At 50.0% G+C, this 10,802-nt stretch overlaps 1 protein-coding gene across 1 annotated transcript in view; it reads right to left on the reverse strand.

Annotated features, from left to right (window-relative positions):
* The window catches only part of ADCY4 (adenylate cyclase 4), a 74,924-nt gene extending 70,464 nt beyond the window's left edge, over positions 1-4,460 (reverse strand). Inside the window, exon 1 of the mRNA XM_053265660.1 lies at positions 4,361-4,460. The gene's annotated coding sequence lies outside the window, so the exon portion shown is untranslated. The remainder of the gene's footprint in view (positions 1-4,360) is intronic.
* Positions 4,461-10,802: the final 6,342 nt, after the last annotated feature.

The raw sequence follows: 10,802 nt of genomic DNA on the forward strand, positions 1-10,802 counted from the left end.
GGCCCGCATGGAGGCAACGGAGAAGGGGAACCGCAAGTTCTATACATAATGGAAGGGTTGATGGGAAATTCACTACCCAGGGAATTCCATGATGGAACATGAAATTGCTTTTCCTTGATGACCTCCCTTTTTAACCCTGAGGGGGACACTGACCTCTCCATCACACACACACACAAACACACACACACACACACACACCAAATGTACCCCGCAAAGCCCTTGTACCTGCTAGACACATTCACTGATAAGCCCAGGATCCGGCACACACTAGTAGACTAGAGCAACTGGAAGAACGGCATAATCCCACCCGGAGGCCAATTGTTTCTAGCCAAGGAGATCATTATGAGAACTAAATTTGGACACTAAGTAACATGCAGGCGGATGGCTCAGAGGAGTGGAGAAGGCTGAAAACTGGCCCTCAAGGTCTGTGGGCCAGTCCCCACAGGGGCGAGTGGGTAGCTTGTGCATACAGGGAGGGGTCATAGCTCAGTGGCAGAGCAGATGCTTTCCATGCAGAAAGTCCCGAGTTCAATTCCTAGCATGTACCATTAAAGTTTCATGTCACGGGGTAATGGGAAGGACCCCACCAGAGAGCTGCTGCCAGCCAGAGCCAGCCAGTACTGCATTCCGTGTCCCAGTGACCTGACTCAGTAGGAGACAGCTTCAGGCGATCACGCAGCAGTGTGGAGCAGTCCTCTGGTCAACGCCTCTTCCCACACACCATGCACAGTTTTCGGCTCAAGAACTGCCACTTCTATCTCTCCCCCCGCCACATCAAACCCTATCACTTACCCCTGCTAACTGAGCAAAGAGTTACCTTTTTAAAGTGGTGATTCTCTTTACTGAGCAGGAGGAGAGAAACTGACCCTATCCATCCCCAGCACACCATCCCTCCAGTGGCTGTTGCTGGTGTCTGTCTTTTGTTTGTTTGTTTTTTAGATGGTGAGGCCTTTGGGGACAGAGAGCCATTTTATTTATTTAATTAATTTATATCTATGTAAACCACTTTGGGAACTTTTGTTGGAAAGTGGCATATAAATATTCGCCGTGTTTGTATTTCTGTGCATTTGTGCCATCTAGTCCTCAGTGACAGATTACGCTAACCTGGACACTGGTTCACACATGCATACAGACCTCTCATAGAATAGGCAGGCTGTTCCAGTATCTTGACCTCACAGTTAAGAAATTACTCCTAATATCTCAACTCCTTTCCTTTTCAGTCAGCAACCAATTTGGCCAGAGAGCTATTTTGACAAAAGGGTTGTATGTGATGGGCTAGAGCTCCTCTCTCCAAACATCCCAGTGGTCGCTGCCAAGTCCCTGATAATTTCAGCTATGGCTCAGCCACACCTCTCCTTCCCTTCTAGAAACTGTTATTTTGGAGTGGCAAATGGTATCACTCCAAGGACCAGATTTGGCTCAGATTTTGGAGTGGCAAGTGGCATAACTCCGAGGACCAGATTTGACTCAGTGGCATAACTCTGAGGACCAGATTTGGCTCAGTAGCATAACTCCGAGAACCAGATTTGGCTCAGATTTTGGAGCGGCAAGTGGCATAACTCCAAGGACCAGATTTGGCTCAGCGGCATAACTCCGAGGACCAGATTTGACTCAGCGGCATAACTCCGAGGACCAGATTTGGCTCAGCGGCATAACTCCGAGGACCAGATTTGGCTCAGCGACATAATTCCGAGGACCAGATTTGATCACCACTCCTTTCCATCCTATGCATGCAAGGGCATGTGCGAATAGACTCTATGATTTTTAAGCGAATGAAAAACATTCTCTTTGTGCTGTTTATCTGTTTATTTTAATTTTAATTTTAATATTCCATTCTCCCTCCAAGAAACCCAAAGCAGTGTACATGGTTATGTTTGTCCTCGTAACAACCCTGTGAGGTAGGTTAGACTGAGAGAGAAGTGGCTGGCCCAGAGTAACCTTATGAGTTTCACAGCTGAATGGAGATTTGAACTCAGGCCTCCTTGGTCCTAGTCCAAATCTCTAAGCACCACACCACACTGGCTCCCTATTGGCCCAATAGCATTAATCAGTCACCACATGGCAATGCAGTCATCCTGTGATGTCCATGGATGTGGGAATTTGTCCTACATCTCATATATTGCACTTTTTGCATTTATCCTTTCTTTTATGCTTGTCTCTCCCTCCCTTCTGGTTTATGGAGTTGCCTATGAAAAATCTGGCTCAGATTTTAATCCAAGCCAGAGAAGAATAAAAGAGCCAGTGTAGGGTCTAGGAGTTAGGACCGGGCTCCAAGAAACTGCTGAAGTACAGCCAGAGATCAGGGAACACAGGTGAGAGGAAATGCTCATCTCCACAGAGGACCTTTAGGCAAAAGTATCATAGGAACATAGGAACCTGCCATATACTGAGTCAGACCCTTGGTCTATCTAGCTCAGTATTGTCTTCACAGATTGGCAGTGGCTTCTCCAAGGTTGCAGGCAGGAATCTCTCTCAGCCCTATCTGGGAGAAGGCAGAGAGGGAACTTGAAACCTTCTGCTCTTCCCAGAGCGGCTTCATCCCCCTGAGGGGAATATCTTGCAGTGCTCACACATCAAGTCTCCCATCCAGATGCAACCAGGGCAGACCCTGCTTAGCTATGGGGACAAGTCATACTTGCTACCACAAGACTAGCTCTCCTCTATCATCTGCAGGAGGTAAGTATTTCCCTGCACAGACCAGCAACATTTTGGAATGCAGCCCCTTTTTCTCCCCCTATGAACTCTGATGGCAAATCCACTCCATTGGGTTGCAATGAGGGGAGTAAACAGGCTAGTACAGGGTTTCTTAACTGTGGGTCCCCAGATATTGATGGACTACAACTCCCAGAATCCCCAGCCATGTCCATTGTGGCTGGGGATTCTGGGAGTTGTCGTCCGTCAACATCTGGGGGCCCAAGGTTAAGAAACCCTGGGCTAGTACCTTAAAAAAAGAGGGGTGGGTGTTTGAATTTCAGTTGGCTTCAAAATTAGCCAAGCCATTTTCCCATTTGGGGGTGGGGTGGCTTGTTATATTTCTGAACCAATCCAATGCAAGCAATGGATGGCTTGCCCATATCTGCCCAGCAGTATCTACACCAACTTGTAGTGGCTGTCCAAAGCCTTAGGGGGAGGTCTTTCCGATTCCTCCTTCCCAAGAGCCTTTTAACTTTGAAAGACCAAGAACCATATGCAACCAATTCATACAAGCCAGGTGCCCCAGCGCTGATCTATGGGTCCTGCTTCCCAATACACCAATAGGAAGCCTATAATGCTGGCCGCTGGGCTGTTATCTGGATACACCTGAATCTGTAGCACCCTACCTGGAGCTAGGCAGGTGTGGATCTGGCCAGTCACTGGCTGGGAGACAACCTGTACATTAGAGGATGTCTGGTTCCATCACAGGAGAAAGACAGAACATAAGGCAGTCTCCATCAGTAACAGATGTGGCATTACACTGAAAGAGCTCACTTCGTATTTTTACAAATGCTATCCTTAGTTTGTAACCTGTCATCAACAGCAGCAGTTTGGGGGGGAAACTGCACAGCAGAGGTAAGAATCCTGTGTCCATGCTCTCAGTCTCTCTCCATCTCCTTACCTTGGCTGGCTTCCCACCAGCCTTTGCCAACAGCAACAGTGTTGGCAGGGTCAGATAACGGAATTCCTGCCAAATCCGCTACCTCCCACTGGCTTCAGACTCCTTCTGAAGCCAGACATCCCGACACAGACATTTCTTTTAAAGCTAACAAACTCCACCCTGGTGAAACAGCTCCGTCTCTGACTCCCCCAGTCGGACAACTTCTCTCCCGGCTCTGGGGGAAATAGACCCCAGATTTCCTCCAAACTGGACATGGAGGACAAGTTTATCAATGGCTACAAGCCTTGATGGCTATAGACATCCGATGGCTCCAGGTTCAGAGATAGGTTGCCTGCAAATACCAGTTGCTGGGGAGCAACAGCAGAAGAAGGGGCATACCTTCATCTCTTGCTTCTGTGCTTCCCAGAGGGATCTGGTGGGCCACTGTGGCTGGGGATGATGGGATTTGTAATCCAACAGCAGCAGGAGAGCCAAGTTTGCCCGCCCCTGTTCTAACCCCAGCTCCAGGCTTCCAATTATCTCTATGCTTTCTCCTCACGTCAAAACTGTTTTCCAGTTTCAGCCCCCCAAGCACATGAAGCGATTGCCAGAAGGGCATATCTGAGCATGCACAGAGTGAGAAGCCTTGCCAGTGAGAAGCCCCACAGTGAGGAGGACAGGAACACTAGTGAAAACGTCCACCCTTTCTCTCACAAGGGCTGCTATTCCCTGCAACCATGGACACCAACGCAAGAGAGAGCACCAGATTCTCCCCTACCCCCTTACCTCTCTTCTTCAGACTACCCCTGGACATAGGAAGCACCAACATTCCTTCATCCTGCCTGCCTGCCTGGCGGGATCCTCTCAGACGTCTCACCCTCCTCTGTCCCTTCCCCTGCAGGTCCCCGCCTTTCCTCTCCACCCCGTCAGTTACTGTCCTTGTCTCATCCTCGCTAGACAACACAAATACATGTGCGGTACGAGGGGAAAGAGAGATACTGTTGTGTTTTTCATCATCACCACCACCACCACCACCACCCCCCCGATTGTAGGAAGAGACTGCAGTTCGCAGAAAGCCTCGGGTGGGCGGCTACAGAGCCTGCTCGGCCAGTTCTGTCTGCTATTGACAGTGGCCAGAGAATTCCTGCAGAGGCAAAAATAATCTTGAACTGGTTCGTCCCGGGATGGGAGAACTCCCCGGAATCCTATGCACACACACCAGGTTAAGTTCCACAAAATGAAAGTGGGACACGCATGCAAGCGGAGAGCTGGACTTGTGGCAGCAAGCACGCATTGCCCCCATTGCTAAGCAGGGCCCACTCTGGTTTGCATTCGAATGGGAGATGACATGTGTGAGCACTGTCAGGCGGTTTCTTTAGGGGATGGGGCCGCTCTGGGAAGAGCATCTGCGGTTCCAAGTTCCCTCCCTGGCAGCATCTCCAAGATAGGGCTGAGAGAGAGAGAGAGACTCCTGCATGCAACCTTGGAGAAGCTGCTGCCAGTCTGTGTAGACAAGACTGAGCTAGATGGACCAAGGGTCTGGCTCAGTATAAGGCAGCTCCCTATGATCCTATGACTCCCAACAACATGTTGCAGGTGCGCAGGTGTTACCTAAGCCTTTGCCTGAGCATGGTGAACATTTTAGGCACCTTTCCCCCTCTGAAGCAGAAGGAGTTGCACCTATTGTTATGGGCAGTGGCCATTTTTAACATACACACACCCGCACCCCTACACATGGTGCTGGCATTGTACATGCTGGCAAAAGGAAGGGTGAGAAAAGTCACGTATGGAACATGAAAACGGTGTCATGTGTTTGCAGAGTCATGCTGATGCCCGAGGGTGACTTTCTGGGCCGAGATCCCTTTAGCTGTCCTGAGACTGATGAATGAGAAGCCCCTTTGCCTGTTTCCGTTTACTAGGCACGTTTTATTGCATTCCTGCCTGCATTCCTCAGAAGCACATTCACCGATTCGATTCCCCCCGGGATCATTCAGTCCCTAGGCAAACAGGAGCCCACCCATTCAATCCACCTGGGTGACTGTCCTGGTAGGAAAGGCCCATCACCTATCCAAGACTGGCACGTTAACATATTCCTTATCCTGGGGTTGCTTGCCATGTCCTCCGGAATTTAGGGTAGCCCATAGATTTTGGCTCTTCCACCCAGTGCTAAATTCCACCCGGATTTATACGGATTTCAGATACACTGCCTGGTTTGCCTGGATTCTATTATTATTTTACATTTATATTCCGCTTTTCCTCCAAGGAGCCCAGAGCAGTCTACATAGTTAAGTTTCTCCTCACAACAACCCTGTGAAGTAGGTTAGGCTGAGAGAGAAGTGACTGGCCCAGTTACCCAGCAAGTCTCATGGCTGAATGGGGATTTGAACTCGGGTCTTCTGCAGCTACTGCCATGGCCGTGCCTGCCTCCAGAGGCTGCCGGTGGCCACAAGTGTAAAGAGCTCTTGGGCCAACAAGCACCCTGTCTCTGCTGTTCCAGAAATGGCCGCATCCAGCCCTGCTTTTGCCTGCGCAGGCATGAAGGGTGGGAAATTCAAGGAGATGTCAGAACAGGCTGAGGAAACTAAGGAACTAAAGGAGCAATCACAAAACAGGTCCGAAAATTTTCTCGAAATACAAAACTTTGTTTCCGAAATGGGATCGTTTCGATTGGGGTACCAAAATCTTCGTTGTGTCATTTCCCATTTTCGTGAGGTGTACAAAATATCTGAAAGTGCCATTTTTGGACACAAAACATTTTGCACCCAAATCAAAATGCACAGCCCAATAGGTAGCTGCTTTCCACTGCGTCAGGCTACTGGTCCATCTAGCTCAGTGTTGCCAACACCGGCTGGCAGCATCTCTCATTGCCCAGCCCTACCTGGAGATGCGAGAGATTGGACCTGGGGCCTTCTGCATGCAAATGCAGGTGCTCTACCATTGAGCTACGGTCCCCATCTCTTGTGATCCTCTGGTTCAGAGGATCACAACATCTGGTGATGTTGGTCCATCACCAGAGGTGATGTTGATTGCATACCTGGAGACAAGCCGGACTTCTTGGGGAAGTTTTCCTTGGGGAAAGGTCAACCTAAAACTTCAGACCTAAAAGGAGAGCAGGATCGTGCAGACTGTAAACAAGGCATGGTTTGTGTGACGGGGGGGGGCAGGAGGGGGAGGCCTCCCAGAGCTCCCCCCCCCACCTGCCCTGCTTGCTTCTTTCCCCGTCTGCCCATGGCTCTCTTTCCCTATCAATCACCTGTCTCCCGGCGTCTCTAATTAGCTTCCTAACTGCCCACACAGGGGCTCCAGAGAGTTCCCCTCGCCTGCCCTTCTACTGGCTAATGAGCCTCGCTAATGAACCGCCTGTCACAAACTGGCATCCATCACCAACCACAGTGTGCCTGACAGAGGCTGGCGTTAACTCATCGCTGGCCAGGCCCGGGAGGCGGAAAGGCTGCTGCCCAGAAGATGAGGAGACCTCCTTGTCTGCCTGCCTCTGCCTACTTAGGAAGGCGTCCATCTTTGGCTGGATCCTGACTGGGAAGGATCCTCGCTCAGTGGCTGAGTAGGATCTCTGCCTGCAGAGGCAAAGGATTTCTTTGAAAAGGATTTCTGGTAGCAGTGTTGAGGGAGGCCTCAACACAAGACATTTTACATCTTCGAAAGTCAAATCTGCTTCCTCACCAACCTCTGCTAACTGAGTAAAGAGGCAACTCTCAAAGTGGTGATTCTCTTATATTTAGCAGGGGGGGAGCAATGGCTCTACCCATCCCCAGCACAGCATCCCTTCAGTGACTGTTGCTGGTGTCTACTTGTGTTTCTTTTTAGAATGTGAGCCTTTTGGGACAGGGAATCATCTTATTTATTATTTTTCTATGTAAAAAGTGGTATATAAATAGTAGTAGTAGTAGTAGTAGTAGTAGTAGTAGTAGTAGTAGAACCCACTCACCACCCCAGCCACCACTGGGAGACCCCAGGGCTATCCACTGCAGGGGATAGCAGCACCTGCACCCATGCCCACTCGCAAGATTTGGTGCCTTAGGTGACCGCTTAGGCCAGCCTTGTGCATAAGCTGACCCTGCCCAGATTACAGAATGATCCAATTTGGCATAAGACCATTTTAACCATCTGATGTGGCGTAGCCATTAGAGCAGGGGTCCTCAACCTGCGTCCCCAAATATGGTTTCGACTACAATCCCCACCATCCCCAGCCACCATGACCTTCAACCACGGTGGCTGGGGATGATGGGAGTTGTAGTCCAACAACATCTGGGGATCCAAGGCTGAGAACCCATGCATCATAGATCAAGGGTCCCCAACCTGTGGCACTCCAGATATCGCTGTACTATGACTGCCATCGCCCCCTGTTATGATTTGTTGTGGCTGGGGATGATGGGAGTTGGAGTACCACTGGTTGCAAACCCCTATATTAGAGTGTGAGATTTAGGTCAGGGAGTTCAAGTCCTCACTCTGCCACACAGAGGCACTCTTACCCCTAGACCTGCATCCCACCAAGGCACTGTGCTCATTGTGGTGCATTGTGGGATATCCGGAAGCCGGGACTCATTTTCCTGGCCTCTGGAGACCAGCGTTGCTTCAAGCAGGGCGGGTCGTGTGGGGGCACAAGCCGCTCTCCACACAGTAACATACTGATCATCTTTGGGGGAGGTAGCTTTGTTCATGCCTTCCCCCTCGACCCTTCCCACCTCGGAGCGGACGTGTGAATAGACTTACTACCTCCTAACTAAGCCTACCTTGCAGGGTTGCTGTGAGGCTAAAAGGTAAGAAATGGCCATGCACACCACCACCCCCGAGCTGCTTGGAGAGAAAGGTGGGGTTCAAATACAAGAAGGAAACAATGGCAACACATTCAACAAGTACATTTCTCTGCATGAAAACAGGGTGACTGGAAAGCCAGTCCAGTTGGATTTCTGCCTCTTCAGAAACCCAAGGTTTGAGCAAACCTTTCAAACAGGGAGAAGAGAGGGCTGGATGGGGCAGTGGGATCGTGCATTACGACTGCCAGTTCCTAATGCAGAAGCAATTCCCGGAGATAGCCCCCCACCCCCCAAAGCAGTTATCCAAGTTTCCCTCCCCACAATATCAAGCCATTTAAACATCTCCAGGCTTGCTTCCAAGAGTATTCCAGGAGATTCATGCCGATTTCTGAAGACACCAGACCAGGCAACCCCGGCATAGGGTTGCCAGATTCTGGCTTTCCAAATCCGGGTGCCTAATTTGCGTATTTATGTCAATTGGCTTGAAAAGAATTTTTGAGCAGAAGAGGGACTTCAGGTTCTGCTCCACAACTCCGCTTCTACAAGGGCTAGAGCCGGTTTTTAAAAAAAAGAAAGCTGAAATCCAGGCGAATCTGGGTGGGCTATGCAGTCTGGGTGAGATGCTTAAAATCTGGGTGGAACCCAAAATTCCGGGGGAGGGGGGGAAGGCAACTCGACTCCAGCACCACGTCCAAGGTAAGTGTTGCTCAGTGCCTCGGCTGCCTTCTCACAGGAAAGGGCTAGCCAGGACTTTCCCTCCCACGTGGCGTTGGCGTGGAGGCCTGGGCCACCCTTCCTTCCTGCCGCCCTTCCTTAAAGGCTCCATACTTCCTTCCTGCGGCCCAGCCTAATGCAAGCTGCAGGCTGACCCAGGGCCTGGGCTGAGGAGCCGAGACAATGGACGCTTTTCCTGCCCGAAGAGGCGAAGCCGCCGAGAAGAAAGGCGGGCCCTGAGTGAAAGCCAACCCTTCCACACAACAAGTGGATCTCTGTCTCTCTGCCACTGCGCGTTTCCTCCCTCCCGTTCTACAAGCCCTTGACGCAAAGCCCCAGAGAGGAAGGAATACCTATACACATAAATATTTACTTTGTTTACAAAGACAGCATCTCGTCAACACACACACACACACACAGTCAACACGACCCTCTCTGCAAGGCCCCCTCAGCGCTGCAAAGGAGCAGCTGTGTGAGGGCAGGAGGCCACGGATGGCCGTACTTGCTTGCCAGGCAATCATTTATCAAAGGGCAACTAGGCCGCAGAAATGCGTTTCCTTTCACTTATCTTGCTCACTGCTGGGTGTGTGTTGAAAAGCAACGGTTTACGACTCCTTAGATTCCTAGATTATCAAAAGGACTCTTTTGCATACCTCGACTCATATGTCATGCACAGAAACGTCTCTCACAAATCCTTTGTTAAATGCGTCGCTTTAAAATGTTTTCACCGAGTCGTCTTTTTTTCTGGGATGGTCTGTTCTTGTTGAGAATATTGTGGCTTTAAATTAATCTGTATTTTTGTGGGGCGGGGGTGTTGTACATCACTATGGGTTTTGGGAATGCGGCATATACCCATTTTAAAAAATAAATGCTGCACATTGGGTTTTTTTAAAAAAAATTAGTAAACCAAGTTTATCAGGACCTCCCTCCCAAACCAAACATGTACACACCTAACACCTTTGTGCACATTTGCAGGCTATGTTTGCAAAGAGGGAAGACACCCTAGCTTTTCACTTGAAACAGCAGAACTCCATTCATGCTGAAATGTGCCAGTTTGTTGTTCCAAAGACAGAGAACCCACCAATGAGTGCAGTACACATTCACAGACGCAACTGCACATGTTGCAGCCTGCTACTTAAAGCTGCAAGCTTGTAAGAGATAATGAGCAGCACCCCAGCTAAGCTAGTCATGACTAAGTCCCACTGAAATGAATAAGGCAAGCTAGTCATAACTAATTTCTCCCATTAGCCAACATCCTCAATAACATGGGGACATTATAAGAAGCTGTTTTCTACTGAGTCAGACCATTGGTCTATCTAACGCAGTATTGTCTTCACAGACTGGCAGCAGCTTCTCCAAGGTTGCAGGCAGGAATCTCTCTCAGCCCTGTCTTGGAGATGCTGCCAGGGAGGGAACTTGGAACCTTCTGTTTCTTCCCAGAGCGGCTCCATCCCCTGAGGGGAATAGCTTACAGTGCTCACACTTCTAGCCTCCCATTCATATGCAACCAGGGAGAACCCTGCTTAGCTAAGGGGACCAGTCATGCTTCCTACTACAAGACCAGCTCTCCTCTCCGACTATGACGCTGGGACCTCCTGCATGCAAAGTTGCTCTACCACTGAGCTACAGACCCATCCCGGAGCGTGGATCCATTTTTCAGAAGCTTAGCCAGTGCTGGCTTCCCAGCCTGGCCAGGAACGCGTCTCCCTGCCTTTTAAAGCAGGGAGAGCCTCTCTTGG

The sequence above is a fragment of the Hemicordylus capensis genome, chromosome 6 (assembly GCF_027244095.1).
Source record: "Hemicordylus capensis ecotype Gifberg chromosome 6, rHemCap1.1.pri, whole genome shotgun sequence".
Taxonomy (NCBI): Eukaryota; Metazoa; Chordata; class Lepidosauria; order Squamata; family Cordylidae; genus Hemicordylus; species Hemicordylus capensis.